This window comes from Vicia villosa, linkage group LG1, assembly GCF_029867415.1.
Source record: "Vicia villosa cultivar HV-30 ecotype Madison, WI linkage group LG1, Vvil1.0, whole genome shotgun sequence".
Classification (NCBI taxonomy): Eukaryota; Viridiplantae; Streptophyta; class Magnoliopsida; order Fabales; family Fabaceae; genus Vicia; species Vicia villosa.
In genome coordinates, this window is record NC_081180.1 from 165,352,948 (window position 1) to 165,377,301 (window position 24,354).

Genomic DNA, 24,354 nt, shown 5'->3' on the forward strand with positions numbered 1-24,354 from the left:
GATATTTCGTCAAAAATGTAGACGGAGGTGTTGCCGGAAAAGTCATTGGAAGCGTCGACCGAGATACTGTTAGAAAAGTCATCTAAAGCAATGCCGAAAATTTTGTCGGAGATGTCGTCAAAAGTGACGCCAGAGTTTTTGATGGAGATGTCCTCAAAGCTCTTGCCGGAGAAGATGTCGGAGTTATCGCCGGAACCGTTGCCGGAAATGTCGCCGGACATGAGTTGTGTGAATCTGAAATTTTTCTGTTTTCTTCATTTTCTGGCTGATCTGTTGAAGTTCGTTTGACAAAATATTTTTCCCTCAAATTTTTGTGTTCATCAGAAATTTCTTGAGACTTTTTTTGAGATCTTTGCTTGATAGAAAGAATAGAGGCTTGATATTTCTCTTCAATAGCTTTCTTGTTATTGAGGTATTTTTCTTGTGCAAGAGATATTTTCTGAAGACATTCTTGAAAAAGTTCTTGAACTGAATCTGTAGATAGGTGAGTTTGCTGGGAAATGGTGTAGGATGGATGTAGATGAGGTGAAATGGAAGTTGTTGCTTGTTGATGGTGATATTTGTGGTGGTCTTTTAGAAAAACGTTTGAATGATAAGATGTTGAATCTGATAGCTCTGGTGTGGGTTGGTAGGGAGGAATAAAAGGAGTTGAGATATTTTGTTGGTAGAATGTTGTTGAATAGTCATATGTAGGATGTAGATGTGGTGTGTATCCATGATTATAGGATAAATTTTGAGATGGAGTTACAAGAGAAATGTTTGTGGAATAGGATGGAAATGAAGGAGTAACAATGGTGATGTTAGGATGATATGGATAAAAATGAGTAGTGAAAGATGAGGAATATGAGTATGTCATGGAAGGATTGAGATTCAAAGATGAAAGCACCAATGTTAGGATGCTAAATCTAAACCCTAACAAACTTAGAGAAAAAGACAACAAAAACTAACTAGAAAAATTAAACTTCATTTGATTTCTTTCATATCCTTCAATGTCTCAAAGAGACTACATAAATAGTATCTCTAATGGATAATAAACTAAATGCCCAAATATTAATAAGAGCCCATTAAATAACAATACATAAAAATATCAATATAAATACTAAATTAATTTAAATAATATAATTCTACTCTCAAACATTGAGCCCGAATATCACAAATTTCTAACCAATACAAATATAAAATGTTTTATGCACGAGGAACTCAATTTTATTTATCTGTATACAGACCATGTACTATTTGTCCCTTATCATTGTGTATGTAAATTCTATATAAAAAATAAATAACAATAAAGACGAAAATTATAAATGCTCGGACAAATTTTGTGTGTTTTCCTTCTCCTCTCACATGTAGTCCTCCTCTGATGGTGACAAATACAATGATGATGAATTAGATATTATTATCTTTTGACTTCCAACATTTAGTTGTGAAATCCATCTTAAAATTCTCCGAAGGCTAGTCCATATAAAACACAGAATTATAAAAATTTCTGATGAAAGATTATCTAACCAAAATTTGATTACACAATTAATAAAAATCATACAAAGAGATCAATTAATCAGCAAACAAAACCTTTAATATACCTAACACTACTACTTCGACAATAAAAACACTTGGTCGATTGTAGAACTGCATAAATTCTGTACAAGAAATGAAAGTGAACAAAATTACTTAACAAAAGTATAGCTGCTAATGAACTCAATGATCTTCAGCCTCTTTTTCTTCTGCAATAGTTTCCAACACCGGAGCATGTGAAGCCTTTTTAAGTGGAATCATAGGTGCTGGTGCAAACTCATCAACAAATGATGCAAAGAACTTGATTTCCTTTGCCATATGGAATGGAAGTAATTAACTAAAGCTAGCAAGAGTGTTGAGAATGATGCTCGTGCGGCTTGTCCCTTTTATAAGTGCCAAATATTTATTTTTTGGAGTGTGGTGGTTACTGGTTAGATTCGGGGAAATTTCCAGTGCTAGTAGTGATGTTTAAGGGGGTTGAACCAAACATACATATAAAGAGTATTAAATTCACGTGAGTTAGTTGAAGCCACATAAATAAATAAAATATCATTGTATAGAAGTGGTTGGTGTTGTTTGTGCCACGAGTGGTTTTTGAGGACAATGGCCACTCAAGGCAAGACAACATGAGCATCATTACCCACCGACACTTAAAAGAATATGCTAATCACAAGTATTGGGACTATAAAATTAAATTTGTTGCCAACGTGTTTAAAATGGTGGGTGGAGGAAATGAAAAGGAAATTCACTATCAAAGCGGAACAAGAGGCAAGTGTATACTAACATAATGGGCTGCTCGTGATGTAAGCATTATATATATATATATATATATATATATATATATATATATATATATATATATATATATATATATATATATATATATATATATATATATATATATAAACACAATTATGTTGACTAAGAAAGTTAGATAGATATAATAATTTTTAGAAAGCATTAAAATTAACATGACTTTTGGGTTTAAGAAAGCATGGATTTTAAATGGAACAGATTGTAGCCTATATTCAATAGTATGTTTCTAAAGCAATGGATTCATCATTCCATCCAACGAAGCACAAACCTCACAAGGAGATATTTACTTCACCTGCAGCAAATATGATAGCTTAAAATAAGCACTTACAATTCAAACCAGGTTTTTCTTAAGAACCATTTAAAGGAGTGTTGAATAAAAATAGGTAATATATCCGACAAAAAGTACAAACTTGCAGCCCATAGCCAATACTACTTTTCTCCTTTGACAGTGCATTTAATATGTGACCGATTTTCTCTCCAGCGTTCCTATTTAGCAACAGTCTGAATGCTCTTATTATATTGCAGCAGCACATGCTCTGCTGTCTTCGACTCCAAGTTACACCTTCAGCGTGCACCCTTTTGTCGATCAATCTTACACAAGTTGGGAAATACATTGCCTTCTAATAGTTGAGTCCCACATCGAAAGAAGGTGAAAGGTATTGAGAGAAGCAAGAGTATAAAAATACTTGAATAGCTCCATTACAACATACTTACCTGGAAGGGGTCAATGGTTGATCATGAATGACCATGGCCTAGGAGAGTGACCTTCATTGCATTTAGGAGGGGGTGCTTGCTATCCTAAGGTCTATCCACATGGTGGAACCTACATCATAATTTGGAATTGTATCATAAGATTCTTACTACAATGGCAATTTGGAATTGTATCATAAGATTCTTACTACAATGGCAAAACGTGTTAAAAATCTCAGATCCTGAGTTAAGAACCATACTTCAAGAATGTGCTAAACAGATCAAGAGGACAACAGAGAAGCAATTTATCAAAAGAGAGAAGTGATCCTTAAAACTAGTTCTTTGTTGAAAAACTTATGAAACAGAATGAATACATTCTTTAAAATAGTTAACATTCATTCATAATAATAGTTCCTAATATCGAAACCGATATTATAAATGAATTGAAATATGGACAAATCAGCATTGGTGGAGCTTATAATGGAACAAATAGATGTAAACAATTTGCTGTCTGGAATGAATATGACTTCCAAATAATATGTTTCATGAGAGAGGAGGTAACATATACGAAGAAATTTTTAATAATTATGCAAAATTAACATGAAGCAAAAATAAGGAATGGGGTAAATGTTGTTTCGACATAAACATATGCAGTACCTGTGATGTTGTCAGGTAGGCAAATGGAAGTGATAAGAACGATTTATTGATGTATTTTTTTTAACGAATTCTACAAATACTTGTACCTAGCCATTAATATCAAAGCCCCTAAAACTCCTCGGCTTGTCCTTTGCATTAAGGATGTTTAACTCACCATTTAATTGTTTAGCCCATATTAAGGATTTAGGATCAATAGAGATCTTGGATTTATATTGTGACATGTTAGCAAAATAGCAATTCTGTAGTTATGAAAGGAAATGGAAATATGTAGTCTCCAAGTTGCAGCATAAGAGTCCCACCTCGGTTAGTGAAGGAAGAAACATAGTAGATGTCAGATATAAAATACACAACTAGCATAAATTTCAATTCATACCTTTCTCGGCCTTTTGGCTAAGATCAAGTGTAGTATCTGTTCTTATCAGTTTAATATCTGATATGTGGGCCAATGGTCCACACGATATTAAATTTATTTCTTGAGGGGGAGAGTCCACTACAATAGCTTGCTATTGGGTCTCTCAAGTGTCGCTTTTGTGTTGCACTATTGCAATAGCCTGGCACACCCCACCAAAACTCGTTCAATTTCTTTTGTCTTTAAAGTGTCACTTTGGTGTTGCACTTTTACATTTTTCTACATACTAAGAACTCTTGAGTGATGTGTTCTTGAAGAATATACTGCAACTCAAATGTCACTCAGAAATGTCAAGGGCAAGATAAAAGAAGGAAAATTGTTCAGAAAATCGGAAAAAGGACAGAGAAATCAATTGAGTCCAGTAGTTTTACTTGTAAAATTGTAAGCATTCTCTCAAATCATTTTCCGGACGCTCTGTCAATTTTTTTGTTAGACAGTTCTGCATCTGATATTCAGTCCCAAAATATGGTGTACATTGTTGATGTTGAACATTTTAACTTAATCATTATGGATCAAACAAAAGCACACTGTTTTACTTTTTAAAAAAGGATTTTGAAATTCATATACACAAAATGACCCTTCATGTAATGTAAACAGGACAATAACTTGATCATACAAATTTGGAGCACTAGTATAGAAAAAAAAATCACCAGCCTCTAGAGATTGTTAGAAATGATTTTGTTTGAATAAATGATAAACAGTGGACATAAAAATGGTGTTCACTTCAACCAAACTACCAGTTAGGAACACTAGTATAGAAAATGTTATAAGCCAACATGCTAATTTACAAAGTAGGTTGTGCTGTCAAATGTGAGTAATGTATTGATGTGTAGTCACTAAGTTAAAATATTTAGCAAGTCTGCATAATGAAACTTAATGTCTGAAAAATTTTAATGGAGGTTCAATATTGTTTGCCTTTCTTTTTTGAAGGACAATGCCAAACTCTTAAGTGAAATTATTGATTGTATGATAAAGGATCCAAGAGGTATATGGATCAATGAACCCCAACCCAACCCCAAAAAAAGAGATGGTTCAAGGGGCTAGGCTGACCAGGTATTGTGGGCTGTAGGTGCAGCGGCCCGTGATCCCTCCACTGTCAGGAGTAGGAAGTGTTCGCTGCTCTGTGAAACCAGCCTCACGCGGTACCCTCCTGTCTAAGACGCACAAGACTCGTGCCTTCGCACAAAGTCTTGTGGATCAACTCGCAACTTGGAGCGGGCAGGCCATCATGGTGCAACCTCCAGACCAACCTGTTAAGCCTTAGCCATGTTCCATCACCTTGATGCCCCCACATGGGTCACAAGCTGGCGCTACTCAGCTCGGCGAACTAACTAGCATGTAAGACATTTATAAACACTTGCTTATGTGATGTTCTGGCCAATGCGGGACTTAAATGGATCCAAAATAGTGTAATATTAAGTTGGAACATGCTTTCTTAAATGTTATAAGACTCAAAAATAATGTTGCCGACGTTATATTACATATATAAAGTGATTATTGGACTGAATTACACACAACATATATAGAATGATTAAATCTATTTAGAAAACTATATACAAATTAGATACACTTAGCAAAATGATCCAAAACCAATGAAGAAGTAATGAAACTAAAAACAATATATTGAAATTTGTTGTTGAAAGCAATATCAAAACATACCTGGAGCAATATAACCATGTGTGCCAGCCAAAAAGCTATAACCCATCTGAGACTTTTCAGCAAACCATGCAACACCAAATTCAGAAATTTCTGCCTCATAATCTTTACCAAGCAAGATGCTGCTATGAATAACAGGTGGAGAACAATCACGGTGGAAATAGCAAATCCCTTTTGCACCCTTCAAAGCAATTTTATACCCCTGATTCCAATCCCAAGCAACATTCTCATCTTTTATATTTTTAAGAAGAGCTTCAAAAAGATTACCATATGGCATGTACTCAAAACTAAAAGATTGATTCTTCCTTTAAAAACAAGCATAAAGTTCAAGTATAGTTCTATATCTGATTTTCTCTAAAATATTCTTTTCTTCAGTTGCTTCAAAGCCACAACCATCCCTCTTCAACGGGACTCGACAAACCTTTCTGTTACCACCATGGCCACTTAAATCATCTTCATCCAAATGACTATTTTATCAGCATCAACAACCACTTGGTAAAAAGATGAAAATTTCCTTTTTTTACCTGCTTCCTTTTGACCATTTTGTAACTCTTTTGCTCTTCGAATTTTGATGCTTCTACAAATCAAAACCGCGGGGATGAAGATAGAAACAATGACCAAGAGTATTACATCTTCATCACAAATCTTCAAATCAGAATTTACTGAACTTTTTTATTCAGTCATATCTCAAACATTATGGATCATACATAAAGTACACTGTTTTACTTTTCAAAAAAGAATTTTCAAGTTCATATATATCAAATGACACCTCATGTTATGTACAATAACTTGATCATACAATCTTCACTAATTAGGCCTCCAATTACCTTCTTTGAGCATGAAATGATATCGCTAATCTCAAAGTGTATTAAAGTCATATTCAAAATGTTGAGATTAATCATCATTATAATGAATGTAATTATTAGCCATAAGTCATGACTATAGGCGAAAAGTCATTTAAGTAGCTAGATAGATTATTTGAAAAGCTTATAATGCATTATTTGAGCATGATATGATATCACTAATCTCAAAGTACTAAAGTCATATATTCAAAGAGGTGATTCTTCTAAAAAATATAAATGTAATATCAAACCCTGCAATCATAAGCTCAAAGAGAGAATAAGAAATTACAGTCCCGTGGCATTACATAAATAAGCATCACACAAACAAAAAATAATACAAGGAAAAGAATATAACATGCTCAAACCATGTCTAAGTAACATTACCATGCACACTCTTTTTTATTCAAGCTACGAGTGACAAATTGGAGGGACCAGATAAAAGTGGCTTGAGCTGTGAACTAAAGAAACATAAAAAAGCTATTGAGGTGTGATATTGGTGTTATTAAAAGTATTGATGGAAATGGACAGTTTTATTGATCATAAGTTTCTTATATATCATATACTAGTACATAAAACAAGATTATGCTAATGTGGTAACAAAAAAATTGAGATCTATACTTAAATGTGAGAGACATGGCAGGGCTGGCACCCTAGTATGAACCAAAAAAAGAGATAGTTCGGGGGCTAAACTCACCAGGTGTTGTGGGCCGGAGGAGCAGCAGCCTGTGATCCCTCCACTGTTAAGAGTAGGAAGTGTTCGCTGCTCTGTGAGACCAGCCTCAGGAAGACCCACAAGACCTGTGCCTTCATACAAGCCCCGTGGCACTGTGGGTCAACTCGCAACTTGGAGCGGGCAGGCAAGTGTTCGCTGCTCTGTGAGACCAGCCTCACGAAGACCCACAAGACCTGTGCCTTCATACAAGCCCCGTGGCACTGCTCTGTGAGACCAGCCTCAGGAAGACCCACAAGACCTGTGCCTTCATACAAGCCCCGTGGGTCAACTCGCAACTTGGAGCGGGCAGGCAAGTGTTCGCTGCTCTGTGAGACCAGCCTCACGAAGACCCACAAGACCTGTGCCTTCATACAAGCCCCGTGGCACTGTTAAGAGTAGGAAGTGTTCGCTGCTCTGTGAGACCAGCCTCACGAAGACCCACAAGACCTGTGCCTTCATACAAGCCCCGTGGCACTGTTAAGAGTAGGAAGTGTTCGCTGCTCTGTGAGACCAGCCTCAGGAAGACCCACAAGACCTGTGCCTTCATACAAGCCCCGTGGGTCAACTCGCAACTTGGAGCGGGCAGGCTAGCATGGTGCAACCGCCAGACCAACCTGTTAAGCCTTAGCCATGTTCCATCACCTTGATGCCCCCACATGGGTCACAAGCTGGCGCTACTCAGCTAGGCGAAATAACTAGCATGTAAGACATTTATAAGCACTTGCTTGTGTGATGTTCTAGCCAATGTGGGACTTAATGGATATAAATTTGTATTAAATGGCTTACTTTGTCCCCGGCACTCCCCAACTACTTTTGACATGTTATAACACTAATCTACAGAATTAGAGGGATTACTGGACACTCAAAAAACTGATCCAAAACCAATTAGAGAGTAGTGTAATGCAGCACATACAATTTGTAAAGTGAACAAACATATATAGCTGGTTAAGCTTTGAGTAACAACGAGCAACATTATAACTTGCCACTGCTGCTTTATCAGGCTCTGGCTTTGTTCCCAAAACTGACTCAAATTTCTCTAATGCTTCCTCGTATTAGCATTCCTTTAAACAAGAAAGCAATGGACATTAGGATTATCAGGAAGATACCATTAATTCGTTTTATTCTAATCTAGATATGCTCCGCAAATAGGACGTTTCGAAATTAAAGCTTTTTTTTGCCTGAAACTAGGCGTTGCAGATTACAATTTCATATAAAAATGTCATGTCTATCTTGTTGTTACAAGAACAAAGTCACCAATCCTTTATTTCTTAATTTGATAAGCATTTGAGTAATAAAGGAAAATGTTTATTTAATCGAGCACAACATTATGCTTTTTTGTATGTTTACATGATTATATATGTTGCAAACCAAAATTTATAAAATGCCCAACAATGATATATGCGAAATAACAGTTCTAGACACGAAATAGTACTCAGTCTCTATAGCAGATTGAACAAAATACTTCCATTCTGAAATGCCATGGATAAGATGAATGAAGGAAATGAAGGAAAACTGTTAAAAAACGTAATAAGGACAGAAAGAAAACAATTTTCTTACTTGTATAGTCGTAAGCCTTCTCTTCTTCTCCTTATTTGAGTGCTTCTGACCCAACATCAGATGAAGCTTTAACCACAAAAAGGAACGATTTTGACAAAATGGGTATTTGAGAAGCTACAAGAAAAATGGTTTCTTGAAGAAAACAACTTGGGTTTTGCTTAGAGTTGGTTTGAGTAGTGACCACTGGTGGTTATGGTGGTAGATATAGATAATGACATGGTTGTTAAGCTCAAAACTTTGATTTTTCTTTTAAGTACTATGAATTGAATTTGAATGGTTGAGTAGAGAATGAAGGGTGAGTGAGAGCAGAAAGAAGAAGTGTGGATTTGCTCAAGTGGCTCTCAAGCACATCCATTCAATTCACTAGTATTATGCCACGTGTACTCTATAAATAAATGGGGTTAGGCAAGTAGAGTAATCCATTTATTTAACTAGATTATATAGCCCGCACGGGTTTAATTAAAATATATTTTTAAAATATTTTATAAATTTTAAAATATCAATTTAAGTAAATATAAACATATATAAATAATTTTTTAAATGTGAAATTGTGTTTATATTTAGTATTAATTTATTATAGAAAATAAATTTTTTATATCATTTATAAATATACAAATTTTATAAAATTTATAAATATAGTGGTTTATTGATAAACGTTAAATATTATAATGTTAAATATACTGAGTTAAATTTTGTTTGTTCAATTAGTAAAAGACACATTTTTCAATTTTTTAAAATAAATAAAAATAATTGAAGATAGTTTTTATATTATTCAATAAATTTTAAATATCATATTTTATTTTAATAGTGCTATCACATTATATTTTATTCACTTATGATTGGATATTCTTATATTATTTATATTTATCTTTTGTTATATACGATTTGTAAATAACAACTCATTTATATTATAATAATTTTTTACTACTCACTCATCCCATAATACATAATTTGTTAAGTTTAAAAATATACTCATTCGATTATTTTTTCAATAATAAGATAATTTTTTAAGTTTTAAATATACTCAGTCAATTATTTTTTCAATAATAAGGTAATTTTTTAAGTTTTAAATATACTCATTCAATTATAATATATTAGTTGAATGTCTTCTTCTTTTTTTTTAAATAAGATAAATATTTCTTTTAAGTTTATTTTATTTACTATGAATTGATTTATGTTCAATAAAAAAAGGAAAAAAACTATCCAACTTATTGTATTTGTTAATAGATAATATTATTTAGTGATAATGAAATATTATTTTTTATTTTTAACTATGAGAAATTAATTTATATTTATTAGAGTTTTTATGCACACAGTTAAAAATTTCAAGCAATAATTTAAATGTCAAATCAAATGAGGATGAGAAATAAATTTTATATTATACATTGAAATAGGAAAATTATTAATTTATTAAAATTAAAAAAATAAATAAACTTATAATGATGTAACCGTAAGTAATTGTATAAGATTCTGGATTGTAATATATTATTTTATTAGGATAAACAAATGAAATATTCATTCATATTAAAATTTTAGAGATAAACTTTAAATATATGTCTAATTTTTTTTAATTTTCATATTGAAGGGTGCACAAAAGTAAACAATGGTTTTAAATAAATTATATATTTTTTTAAAATAAAAAATTGATATATCTTTTATATGGTGCAATATAATAATAAATTCGTTTACTTTTATTAGAGTCAATCTGTTTGACCAAATCCAAAACACATACACTTATAAATAATCATAAATTTTCCTTGATTTTATATATGATATACAAAATACAAATAAATGTTTTGTATATCATTCCTTTTGTGAAATATTTTATTAGAGTCAGGCTGTTTGACCAAATCCAAAACACATCCACTTATACATGATATACAAAATTTTAGAAAATTTCTTTACCCACCTCCCTATGGGGGTCACCTCCAGCGAAATTCCCAAACTACCCCTGCTTCGGAAATGAACTTCCGAAGCGCTTTTTTTTTAAAAAAATTTCCTTGATTCGGAAGTTCATCTCCGAAAACACCTCATGGGGGTGCGTTCGGAGATGAACATCCGAAAACACCTCATGGGGGGTGAATTCGGAAGTTCATTTCCGAATTATGCAGAAACTGTGTTTTTTTTTATGTTTTTTCTTAAACGCAACCGCATTTTAATTAAACGTTACCGGCAAATAAAATAAACAATAGATAGACTGAAAACACTAATATGATAAATAAACAAAAAAAATACTAATCCGATGAAAATAATATATACAAACCGAAACAAATAAAAATAGTGTGCTAAAGATACAATCCGAAAACAAAAAATAAATAAACCCGACCACTACTGCGTGTGCCTAACCCTCTCACCCTGGGCCCTCCTCTGCCGCCTGTATGTCGCCGCACGGTCCGCATCAAGGACGATCATCTTCATCACCGCGACTGCCTCTGGACCGCCCCGCTCCACGATACCTCGATCCAACGCGTCCCGCCCAATCATCGATATCCGCTGACAGATCGGCATGAGATCAATGGCGTGATCATCCTCAGCCTGCTGGTTCTCCAGGATCTCCTCGTGTGCTGGCCTAGGAGCGCCGGGAACGTCGGGTCTCAAGAGAGGATGGGACACCCGGTAGAACCATGTGACGTACCCCTCCACACTGTGCCAGTCCTGGGTGACCCGCATGCGACGGTACTCCTCCGGTACCACATGATCCTCCCAATGCTCCCATATGGCAGTGAGCTGCACTCTGGTCACTGTGTCAGGAGCAGCCTCGAAGGGTGACCTGGGTATGATCTGCACGAATCCGAACTGACGCATGCACCGCTCCGGGAGATACCGAACCATGATGCTGGTCCCGCATGCCAACCAGCCTGAATATAGAGCAACCCCGTCGAAGGGGACAACCTGAGCGTAGTCGGCGAACGGCCTCCAGGTGACGTCGTCGTGCATCGTGCGGTCCAGGTACAGGCGGTATGGTCCCACCGCATCGTTCCCCCTCTGGAGAACGTATCTGGCGGCCCTGGGCATGGGGTCCACATACTCAGGATCGATGTGGAAGCCGTGGATGCGGGAGAAGTAGGAGATGATCCAGCTCTGAAACAGAAACAAGATAATGTATTAAAATTAAATACGAAACATAAATAAATAAATAAATAAATACGAGAATGTGTTAAAATCAAACGTACCGTAAGCAGAGTGCAGGATCCGACCAGCTGCCTCGTCCGCCAGTTGGAGGCCTCATTCAGCTTCTGGTAGAGATATGCCAGAGTAGCTGCCCCCCAGTTCCACTGGTGAACGGTATCCAGGTCCATGAAATAGCGGAGGTAGGTCACGTCGACGTACCTGGCGCTCTTGTCCACAAAGCATGCAGCGCCTACCACATGCATGTACCAGCACCGGAGAGCGCAGCCGCGGTGATACTGTGTGAATAGCTCGTCACCCGCCTCCTCGGTCTCGGCCGCCGCGTCCAGGTGGAACTCAAAATAGATCTTCAGTGTAGTGAACCGGACATGAGGCCCACAAGTCGTGGCGCACTCAAAGTGAGCAACCTCCTCCTCCATGCCCAGATAGAGCGTCATCCACTCAATGGCCTCCACCCTCTGGATCTTGGAGTGGGTCAACAGCGGCCCCCTAATAGGCAGGTGGAGAAGACACTGGACGTCATGCAAGGTGATCGTCATCTCCCCAACCGGCAGGTGGAAAGATGACGTCTCCTTGTGCCAGCGCTCCACAAATGCCCCCTGCATGCCGGTGCTGATGGTGGTGTACCCCGTCATGCAGAGCCCGCTGAGCCCTGAACCTCGCACATGGTCGTTAAACCACTCAGCTGCTGGTTTAAACAGACCGAAAATCTTCCTGGAGTGGTTCACCATTTTCAATGGCTCTCTCTCCTGTTACAAAAAAAAAACAAATAAGCGAGAAATAAACGGTAAAATTATAAAAAATGGTGACAAATAAACGGCTAAGTTAAAAAAAATACCTCTCCCTCCCAGATCCGCCGAGCGACGTGATCCTGGTAGTGAATCAGCAGGGAAGTGTCAAAAGGCCCTCCCGGATAGCTATCCACCTCCTGCTCCTCCTGCTCCTCCTGCTCCCCGACTGGAGGGTCAACATCCGGTATGACCTCCTCCTCCTCATCATCATCATCATCCTCCTCCTCTCGCTGGCGGGAAGAAGATACCCGAGCCAGCCTACTCCTATAGCCTGAAGGAGATGAACTCTCCACCAAGTCCTGCTGAACGCGCACACGGCGTCCCCGACCCCGCCCGCCTGTCGACGCCAGCTGCGCCGCCGCCCGCTCGCGTCTAGCCGATGCAGTCTGGGACTCCCTCCCCTGTCTGATGCGTGCTGGCTGGTTCCCTGTCATGTTCCTGTAAACAATCGAAATCGAAATCGATTAATATGCGAGACAGACAAATGAAAAAACAAAAAAAAATTGCACTTCTGATACAGTTCGGAAGTTCATTTCCGAAACTGGGATGGAGGTGTTTTCGGAAATGAACTTCCGAAACACCCTTGCGCAGAGCTTTTCTGCAACCTTCAATGGCAGACCCCAAAATCAAAATTCAAACCTATGTATACACATTCTAAACATCCTAAATATCAGTATAAACCTAACCTAATACATTTTTTGCTATTTCTAAACACCCTAAAATACATTATAATCTTAGATCTTAAAATCAAAATGCTTACCTATTGAATAGATTGGAGGACTTTAGAATGTAATAGAGCAAGTAGATGGAGCCTTTGAGGTAGCTTGGAACTGGTTTGCACAAAAATCTCTTTAGGGTTGAGTTTGAAGAAGATTAGGGTAAATGATTTGGGGGAGGGGGCTGTTTTGCTTAATCTGCAAAACGCGCAGTATTTCGGAAATGAACTTCCGAAATGCTGTTTTCGGAAGTGCATTTCCGAAATAAGTCAAATTTTTTTAAAAAAAAGGCGCTTTCGGAAATGCATCTCCGAAAACACCTTTTTCTTGCATTTCGGAAGTTCATTTCCGAAGTCAGGGGTATTCTGGGTTTTTCACCAGAGGTGAGCTAGAAGGTTGGGAGGTTGGCAAAGAAATTTTCAAATTTTATATCAATACTACAAAAGCAATGATATACAAAATTTGATTAACAATAACAAAAAACTATAAATGTGTCTTTTTAACAATGACTAATCTCATAAATCATATATCCTCACTTATTCAGACAATTTTTCCAATTTAGAATTCTATCCTATAGTCAATTGTGACACAACCTCTTTTTTTATACAAAAACTAGCAAGAAACCCGTGCATACGCACGGTTTCTGTTCGGTTACGCAAATTTGGATACATCATTTATTTTAAATAAAAATGTTAAAAAAGAAAAAAAAATAAGATAAATAATTGATTATTTCATATATAAATATATTTATATCAATAATAGATTTTTTTCCGTATACCATTTTTTGATTAAAAATATCTAACCATAAATACCATTTCTGGTATATAAAAATATTTAAATTAATAATATATTTTTCCCATATACAGACTTCATTTTTATTTAGGTATCATTACAAAAATATTCGGATCAATAGTAAATTTCGTATATAAAAATATTTAAATCAATGATAAATTTTTTCCCATATACCATTTTTAATTAAAAAAATATTTGGGTCATAAATACCCTTTTTCGTAAATAATAGATTTTTTTCCGTATGCAAATATTATTTTTGTTTAGGTATCATTTACAAAAAAATTTGGATCAATATTAAATTTTCGTATATTAAAATATTTAGATCAATAATATATTTTTTTCTCGTATACCATTTTTTTTATCAAAAATATTTGATCATAAACACAATTTCTCGTATATAAAAATATTTAGGTCAATAATACATTTTTTCCCGTATACAGACTTCATTTTTGTTTAGGTATCATTTACAAAAATATTTGGTTAATTACTAAATTTCGTATATAAAAATATTTACATCAAATGTAGAAATTTTCCCATATACCATTTTTGAATAAAAAATATTTGGATCATAAATAAAATTTTTCGTAAATAATAATACAAATATTATTTTTATTTGGGTATCATTTACAAAAATATTTGGATTAATATTGAATTTTCGTATAAAAAAATATTTAGATCAATAATAGATTTTTTACCGTATACCATTTTTGGATCAAAAATATTTGATCATAAATACCATTTCTCGTATATAAAAATATTTAGATCAATAATAGATTTTTTTTCAGTATACAGACCTCATTTTTGTTTAGGTATCATTTACAAAAATATTTGGATCAATAGTAAATTTTGTATATAAAAATATTTAGATCAATAGTAGATTATTTTCCTGTATATCATTTTGGAATAAAAATATTTGTATCATAAATACCATTTTTCATAAATAATAGGTTTTCTCCATATACAAATATTATTTTTGTTTAGGTGTCACTTACAAAAATATTTGTATCAATATCAAATTTTCGTATATAAAAATATTTAGATCAATAAAAGATTTTTTGGCCTATTCCATTTTTGAATAAAAAATATTTGGATCATAAATAACATTTTTCGCATATAAAACTATATAGATTAATAATAGATTTTTTTCCGTATACAAACTTCATTTTTGTTTAGGTATCATTTTCAAAAATATTTGGATCAACAGTAAATTTCGTATATAAAAATATTTAGAACAATATTAGATTTTTTCTCTTTATAATTTTTGAATAAGAAATATTTGGATCATAAATACCATTTTCCGTAAATAATAGATTTTTTTCGTATACAAATATTATTTTTATTTAAGTATTATTTACAAAAATATTTGGATCAATATTAAACTTTCGTATATCACTTTTGACTAAAAAATATTTCGATCATAAATACCATTTTTCGTATATAAAAAAATATATATCAATAATAAAGTTTTTTTGGAAGAAATAAGTGAGAAAGTGATGAAAGAGAAAAAAATAAAGAATAGAGAGATTTGATAAGTTTGATAAAATATAATAGTTGTATTATTTTAATAATAAAGTTAAGAAATTTATGGTACAAAGACCAAAAAATCACAATTTTAATGTGGTGGCAAAAAATAAAATAAGGGTATTTTGGACTTTTCCACAATCATTAATTTTCTTATATTATAGATATGTGATTTCAACCAAAAAAATTAAATTTTAATGGTTTAAATTACTTGTAAGATGTAATTAAAATGATGAGTGAAAAGAAAGACAGTAAAAAAATTCTTAAAATTTCATACCTTTTTTATTTTTTCGGTTAATTATAGCAAATAGAAAGTAACCCAAAATAATATAGTAGCCAAAACCTCCATTAAAGTTTGTAAATCTAAAAATAATAAAATAATAATTGTTCAAATCACATATATAATATATGATATAATAAGATATGATATAATAAGAATGGAGAATGAAAAAGACATGGAAAAGAAAATTCTTCAAAATTACATTTCTTCTCTTCCTGTTGTTCTTCTGAAATAAACTCAAACAATATATTAACAATTTTTCAATATATTTATTTGATTAAAAATAATCTTATATATGATTCTTTTTTATAAAATGAATAAATATATTAAAGATATTGAAAATAAAATAATAAAAACAAATATATTAAATAAACATAATTATTATCGGCATATTAGTATAATTTAACTTTATAATTTCAAATTTAGTTGATGCAATTAAAATGGTTTGACCAAACTTACCTCTAAGATGTCATTTATCATCGATTTCTTGAACACTAAAGATGCAATTGAAACAACAATATAAAGATAAGATCAAGTTACTTTAGTTAGTATCATACAATATTAACTAATGAATAGTCAAGATAATATGAAAATTAAGAAAGATAAACAAAAGTTACAATACAAAAATAAAATTGCTGCTACAAAATTACTGCTAAAAAGTGATTACAAATCAAAATTAAATATTAACTAATCAACAATCAAGATAATATGAAGATTAAGAAAGATAAATACAAATAATAATATAAAATTAAAAAGCTGCTAAAAATTGTAGTTTATAATTTATAAAGGGATTAAAAATCAAAATCAACATATATATTCAATAATTAGCATATATACATAATTGAATGAGTATTTCTTGAAAGAGAACATGTAGAGAACAAATCTAAAAGGAGAAATATAAAAAAATTGAGATTGAACGCCATTTTTAAAGGTGTATTTGTAATGAATACATAGAATTCAATGATGAGAGGGTAAATGTACAGTAAAAAAATTGTAACGTACTAAAAAGTGTAAGTTAATAAATTTTGTTTGGAATAAGTTAAAATGCGGAAGATAAAAAGTTTTTATTCTCACGGTTGAAATCTTCAATTTAATTCTTATTGAACATAATAGCATTAAAAAAGTCAATAAAAAACGTTTAACAGTTACATTTAAATTTATTATTATTAAACATTTTTGTAGAATTTATTTTTATTAAACTTCTATGTAACTGTTAAATGCTATATATTCTAACGCTTAAATGTTAAATTCATTCTTATAAAATTTATGTAAAAATTACATTAATTATTTTATATTCTGAAAAAAATTATTTTTATTTTATAGCTATGGCTCAATATTATTATTATTTTTATTAATATTATTATTATTATTATTATTATTATTATTTTCATTATATGTCAATTTAATAAATAATATAATAATATAATAATATAATAGTATAAATAAATATTTGTGTTTTGTTAATATTTAAAGTGACTACTAATTTATAAAATAGAAAAATTAGTTTAAGAGTTAATAATATATATTGGCAATAAGAGTTACCACCAACATAAAATTTATTGGTGTTTTAGTGTAACATTGTTAACGTTACGACCTCTAATTTTCTATAAAAAATATGATAAATTAAATTGAGTATTATATATTATTAAAATTTAATTAAATTTAAAAATATTTATTTTTTAAAAAACGTATAAAATTGGAGAGAAATTTAAAAAGTGGTTTACATAAATATAAATAAAATATATAATAAAGTAATGTTACTTTTATTAAAAATTAATTGTATTGTAATGATATATAATCTAGCATTTTCCATTTATAAAAATAATATTAAAAAAATCATTTTCTTATTGAAAATTTTAAAAATTGTATAGTTTATAATTATGAAAAAAATATGAATAAGAAAATTTGAGTATTATATATTCTCAAAATGCAACTCAATTAAAAATATATTTCATTAATTAATAAATTCTATAAAATAAAAACTTATTTCACTTTTACTTCATTCTATTTAAATTTTTTATTTCTTCGCTATTATAAATTTTTTTTATAGCTATGGCTCAATATTATTATTAGGGTTAATACTACTTTACCCCCTGCCATATAAGCGAGATTCGGTTTACCCCCTTTAAAAAAAAACTTATTGGACAAACCTTGCAAAATAAAGATTCCATCAAATTTGACCCTGATCAGTTTTTTTGGCCAAGATTCTTAGAATCTTGTCTACGTGGCATTTTTGGTAGTGCTGACTGTACAGCACATTGCTTATGTGGCACAGTCAGCACTGCCACGTGGAATTTTTTTTTTAAATTTTTTTTTTTGAAAAAATTTTTTATTAATTTTTTTTTAATAAAAATTTAATATTTTTTTTATTAATTTTGTTGATTTTTTTAATTTTTTTTTTTAAAAAAAATTAATATTTTTTTACGTTTTTATTTTATATAAATTATAAAAAAATTGAAAAAGAATTATAAAAAATTGGAAAAAATTAAAAAAAATTTACGTTTTTACGTTTTTATTAATTTTTTTTCCAAAATTGTTTTACTGTTTTTTTTTATTATTTTAAAATTTTTTTTTATTATATATAAATTCGCAGGTAATTTCAAATCCGTAGGTAAATCCACAGGTATTGTCAAATTCGCAGGTAAATCCGCATGTATTTTTAAAGGTGAATCCGCAGGTAATTTTAAATTCGTAGTTAAATCCGCAGGTATTGTCAAATCCGTAGGTAAATCCGCAGAATTTTTAAATCCGTAGGTAAATCCGCAGGTATTGTCAAATTCGTAGGTAAATCCGCAGGTATTGTCAAATTCGCAGGTAAATCCCCAGGTATTGTCAAATTCGTAGGTAAATTCGCAGGTATTGTCAAATCCGTTGGTGAATCCGCAGGTATTTTTAAATCCGTACGTAAATCCGCAGGTACTGTCAAATATTTTTTAAAAACGTAAAAAAATATTAAATTTTTTTTAAAAAAAATATTATTTATTTTTTATAAAAAAATATTAATTTTAAAAAAAAATATTTTTTTTAAAAAAAAAAATTAATTTTAAAAAAAAAAATTAATTTTAAAAAAAAATTTCAAAAAAAAAAATTAAAAAACAAAATAAATTCCACGTGGCAGTGCTGACTGTGCCACATTGCTTATGTGTTGTACAGTCAGCACTACCAAAAATGCCACGTAGGCAAGATTCTAAGAATCTTGGCCAAAAAAACTGATCAGGGTCAATATTGATGGAATCTTTATTTTGCAAGGTTTGTCCAATAAGTTTTTTTTTTAGAGTAAACCGAATCTCGCTTATATGGCAGGGGGGTAAAGTAGTATTAACCCTTATTATTATTATTATTATTATTATTATTATTATTATTATTATTTATATTGTATCAATTTAATGAATAATATAATACATATAATAGTATAAATAAATATTTGTGTTTTGTTAATATGTTTATTGTTAATATAAATAATTTAATATTTTATTTAAAGTGACTTCCAATTGATAAAATAGAAAAATTAGTTTAAGAGTTAATAATATATATTGGTATATAATTAATTTGTGAGGATGATATATTTTATTCATGTATTAAATTAAAAATGAGGTTTTATAAATAGGTAGAATTACGTGATGATGACACATAAGCACGGAGATATATGAGGATGACACATAAGCAAAGGTTAGGGTTTGTGTCTAGGATTGTCATCATGACAACCTTACATTTATATTAAGTAGATAAAAAAATATATGGTTACCCGTGAAAAAAAAATAATTAAATGTATAATTAACAAAAAAAAATATTTTGATCAGTAACTTCATGTTGCATTAATAATAAATATTTTGATCAATAACTTCATGTTCTCGTGTATAAATATTAGTTTGATCAATAACTTCATGTCTCCGTGTAGTTTAAAAAATATTTTCATTAGTAACTTCATGTCCCGTTAATAATCAATATTTTGATCAGCAACTTCATGTCCCGTTAATAATCAATATTTTGATCAATAACTTTATATTCTCGTGTACAAAAAGTTTAGTAAAACATAATCTTATTTTTACATCACATTTTATACACTAAAAATAACTTAAAAAATATTATTAATTTTATTTTAGAAGCATAAATTTTCTTCTATATTATTTTCTTTTTAAAATTCAAAATTGTAAAAAATATTTATTAAAAATGGCCTCTCATAAAATCATTTCCTTAAATGAGAATGTTAGCTAAGTTTGTTCTGTCACCAAAATTATTGGCCTTAAAATCACTTACTATCAAACTCATTAAATGACTATTATGATAGTGAATGATAAAAAATTTAAAAACAATCATTAATTGTAGAAGGTAAAATAAAATGTTTTAAGTATTAAAATATTTTGATTGGAAATGTTGAGTATGGGGTTAGAGAAAGTTGTATTGGGAAGATAAATGTAAGGTGTAAAAATGTGATATAGGCATACAAATGTGAAATGATAAAAAAATTATTATAGATAAAAAAATTATGTGAAATGATATTAAAAGAGAAATTCAAAATATTCTAAGTAGATAATTCATACTAATTTCAATAAATACATACGATACTGGTGTGTTACCCGTGCGTTTACACGGGACTGGTGTGTTACTCGTGCGTTCACACGGTAGTGGTGTGTTATCCATGCGTCAACACGGTATTGGAGTGTTATCCGTGCGTTTATATGGTACTGGTGTGTTATCTGTACATTTGTACGGATACTAGTCGAATACGTGCACTTTTTTAACAGATATAAATTATCGTTTATAAAAATATTTGTATCATCAATACACTTTTTCTAATAATAAAAATAATTGTACCAATAGTATACTTTTTCTAATTTTTTTAAAAAGAATTTTATATAAACAAATATCATAATGATTTTTTATACATGCAACAAAATGATTATAAACTAAGCGCATACACATATGTGGTAGTATTGTGTTTTAAAGCCACCATGTGTCAGAAAATATTATTATTTAAATTAAATTGGACCAAATTTCTAAACCACCAATGCTAAAGAAAACCACCGTGGCTTAGACCATCTTCAATGGTGCAACTCATTTTTGAGTTCTTTATGGGTCCCACCAGCCATATCATCTCAAAATAATTTATTTAATTTTTATTTTATTGGTGTAATTCTAATGGGTCCCACAACTCTACCTCATAAATTAATTTGATTAGGTACCACAATTTTTTACTAGTTACATTGCAATGCAACTGTACTATGACATGACAAATGGTTTCAATATTTAATTATTATATTGATGTCCAGCTGGAGAACTCAAAGGAAAATACTATCATTGGAGATGCTCTTAGAATAATTGTGAGACAAGTGGGACCCAATTTAGAGTTTTTAGTGAATAGTATGGATGTTTAGAAAATTTAGTGAAGTGGTAAAATAATTGGGAAATGTAAAAAAATATAATAAATTAAGTAGGGTCCATTTATATCACTAACTTGGATAGCATGAATGTGAATGCTCTAAAGATCATTATCTTTTGATGGTATCAAGAGCAAGATTCTTTGATTTTCTTTCACGTTTGCATTTATTGCATATCTGTGCATATCTTTTCATATCTTCAAATGATCCACACAACTGATTTTCTACTTCTCTTTTTGTAAGGTCTATAATCTAGACATAGAATATGCCTCATCCATTAGTATTAATTCATATGTTACACAAATATTAAAATTCATAAAAGTCATACTATACAAATATTTGAAAATAATAATTATTTTAATAAATAATTAAAATTCAATTTCATATTACATTAAATTATTGAATATTTATGATAAAAAATATATACATATTTGGATACAATTTATTTAATGAGACATGAATAGACATGTGGACCATACTAATATTTTTTTTTATAACTATGAGGGCCAAGGCTAAAAAAAGAAAGCAACTACACAAAGGGCTACATTATAGCCCAAAATACCAGAATTATCTCTATACAAAAGATATTTTAGAGCCCCTGGAGCTTGGTTGTAAAAAGTGATGTTATTCTCCCTTCTACCAATCTTTGCTAAAGCATCAGCACAAGCATTTGCGCTCCTATAAACATGCGAAATAATCACCACTTCCATCTTGTTCATCTCCATCAGAATATTTCGAAGAAGAGCAATACAATCCATTTGCCCCATTGTTCCTTTATTAATAGCTTCAATTACTTGTGAAGAATCCACATTAATTTCCACCCTAGTGTATCCTAGTCTTTGAGTTAGTTTTATTCCTTCAAAGAAACCCCAAAATTCTGCAAGTAATGCATTTCCTCTTCCCACAAATTTGGAGAAGCCACCTCTCCACTTTCCCTCATGATCCCTAATGATTCCTCCGCACCCCCGCCACCATGTTAGAGTTGCTAGATCCATCCGTGTTGAGTTTGATAGTGTTCTTGGTTGGAGGTTTCCATTCCCTACCTATCCGTCTATGGGAATCATCACTAGCTGTATTATAAAGCGATACGACTTGCATATACTCTTCTTGCCTTTTCAGAATATGCATTATCGGGTTCAAAGGCCGCGTATAATTGGTGTTGTGTTCTTCTTGGTTTCTCCACGTCCATAATGCATGGCAAGCAATAATCCATGTATTTCTCCACCCATTATTGTCGTGACTACAGAAAGTGAGGTTGAGTGTAATCCAATCGGTAGCATTCATACTGAAGAATCCCATTAGCAGCTCACTCGGGACCAAACTATGCCACCCCTTCCTATTCTGCGGACAGTCTCGCAAAGCATGAATGCTTGTCTCGCACGCAGTACCACATAACTTGCAGGATGCACTCCCAATCCCTCGCCTATTCTTGTTATGATTAGTGAGGATACGATCATGTTTGAACATCCACATGAAGGTTTTACACCGTTCAGGAACTGCAACCTTCCATATTCTATGCCAATCACCATATGTTTTCATGCTATCAAAATTTGTTAAGCTATTATAGATCTCCTTCACCGAGAACTTATTGTCGTTTGTACATGCAAAACAAAAAATGTCAGCAAAATCCCCTGGCTTTGGTGGCACACAAGCTGTTAGTCTTTCAATCCAACAATTCGGCAGCCACCTTTCCAAGACAGGAATATTCCAATTGCCCATAGTATCCACCAAATCGCTCACGTAAGCCCCACGTAGATTGTTTGGTATTGTCACATTATACTTATCCAAGCAAAAGTCAGCACCCAACCAATTGTCATCCCAAGCCCTTATGCTCTTGCCGCCTCCCACTATCCACATTCCAAGTTCTATAAGTTTAGGCATAGAACCAGCAACATCCTTCCAAAGGCTTGAGTCAGTAGCCCTCACAATTGGATACTCATCACCTTCCCGCATCTTGTACTTCTTACGCAACACACTGCACCAAAGATCATCTGCCTTCTGATGCAACTTCCAACCGAGTTTCGTTAAACAAGCTTAATTCAAAGCATTAAGATCTCACAACCCCACTCCTCCCGTTTGTTTTAGTGTCGTAACCACCTCCCACGCTATTGCATGAATTCTTTTCTTCTCATCAGAATCTCCCCATACAAATCTTCGTTGTAAGCGATGAATCTTCTCAATGCAAGACTTTGGTAACTTGTTGGTCATCATAGGATATAGAGGGATTGCTTCAATGACACTCTTAGCTAGGGTATTTCTTCCCGCAAGAGCCAAACTATTCTTTTTCCACCCATCTAGTCTTGCTGCTACTTGATCTACAATATACAGAAAATCATTCTTCTTTAGTTTTTTTCCACTCAAAGGAACTCCAAGGTATCTCCCAAAACTCTTCGTAATTTTGAAGTTAGAGATGCGTTGAAGTTTATTTTGGGTGCTTCTATTGACATTATTAAAGAATAAAACACTAGTCTTTTCACGACTGATCTCTTGGCCTGACATACCGCAAAATATTTCTAGGGTTTCCATCACGCAAATCATTTGAGATTCGGTTGCTTCACCAAAAAGAAGGAGGTCATCAGCGAACATAAGGTGTGACACCATAATTCCTTGATTACCTAACTTAATCCCCTTCCATTTCTTGTTAACAATTTCCTCTTCAATTAATTGAGTTAACTTGTCCATGCATATCACAAACAAATAAGGCGAAATTGGATCGCCCTGCCTAATACCTCTCTGAGGTCGAAGGAATTCATTTCTGCCCCCATTCTAATTCATATTAGTTTCAACACTAGTGATCGAATGCATTATCACATTCATCATGGATTCCGGGATATGAATTTCACGCATAGTTCTCCAGATAAACTCCCAACTCAGCTTGTCGTAGGCTTTAGCTAAA

The 24,354-nt window shown here is 32.2% G+C and overlaps 1 long non-coding RNA gene and 2 other non-coding genes across 5 annotated transcripts; 2 read left to right on the plus strand and 1 right to left on the minus strand.

Moving 5' to 3' along the window:
* Positions 1-2,448: 2,448 nt before the first annotated feature.
* Positions 2,449-9,230, minus strand: LOC131644602 (uncharacterized). Of its 3 annotated transcripts, XR_009296569.1 has the most exons (4): positions 8,852-9,198; positions 8,208-8,355; positions 4,049-6,317; positions 2,449-3,151 (listed from the first exon to the last, which is right to left on the minus strand). It is a non-coding gene; the product is annotated as an uncharacterized LOC131644602 (long non-coding RNA). The 3 variants fall into 3 exon arrangements; XR_009296568.1 differs by lacking the exon at positions 2,449-3,151 and having other exon boundaries at positions 5,133-6,317; positions 8,852-9,230; XR_009296570.1 differs by lacking the exon at positions 2,449-3,151 and having other exon boundaries at positions 5,133-5,343; positions 7,909-8,355; positions 8,852-9,220.
* On the plus strand, positions 3,035-3,195 carry LOC131645279 (U1 spliceosomal RNA). Its single transcript, XR_009296912.1, has one exon. It is a non-coding gene; the product is annotated as a U1 spliceosomal RNA (small nuclear RNA).
* Positions 4,045-4,240, plus strand: LOC131645280 (U2 spliceosomal RNA). Its single transcript, XR_009296913.1, has one exon. It is a non-coding gene; the product is annotated as a U2 spliceosomal RNA (small nuclear RNA).
* Positions 9,231-24,354: the final 15,124 nt, after the last annotated feature.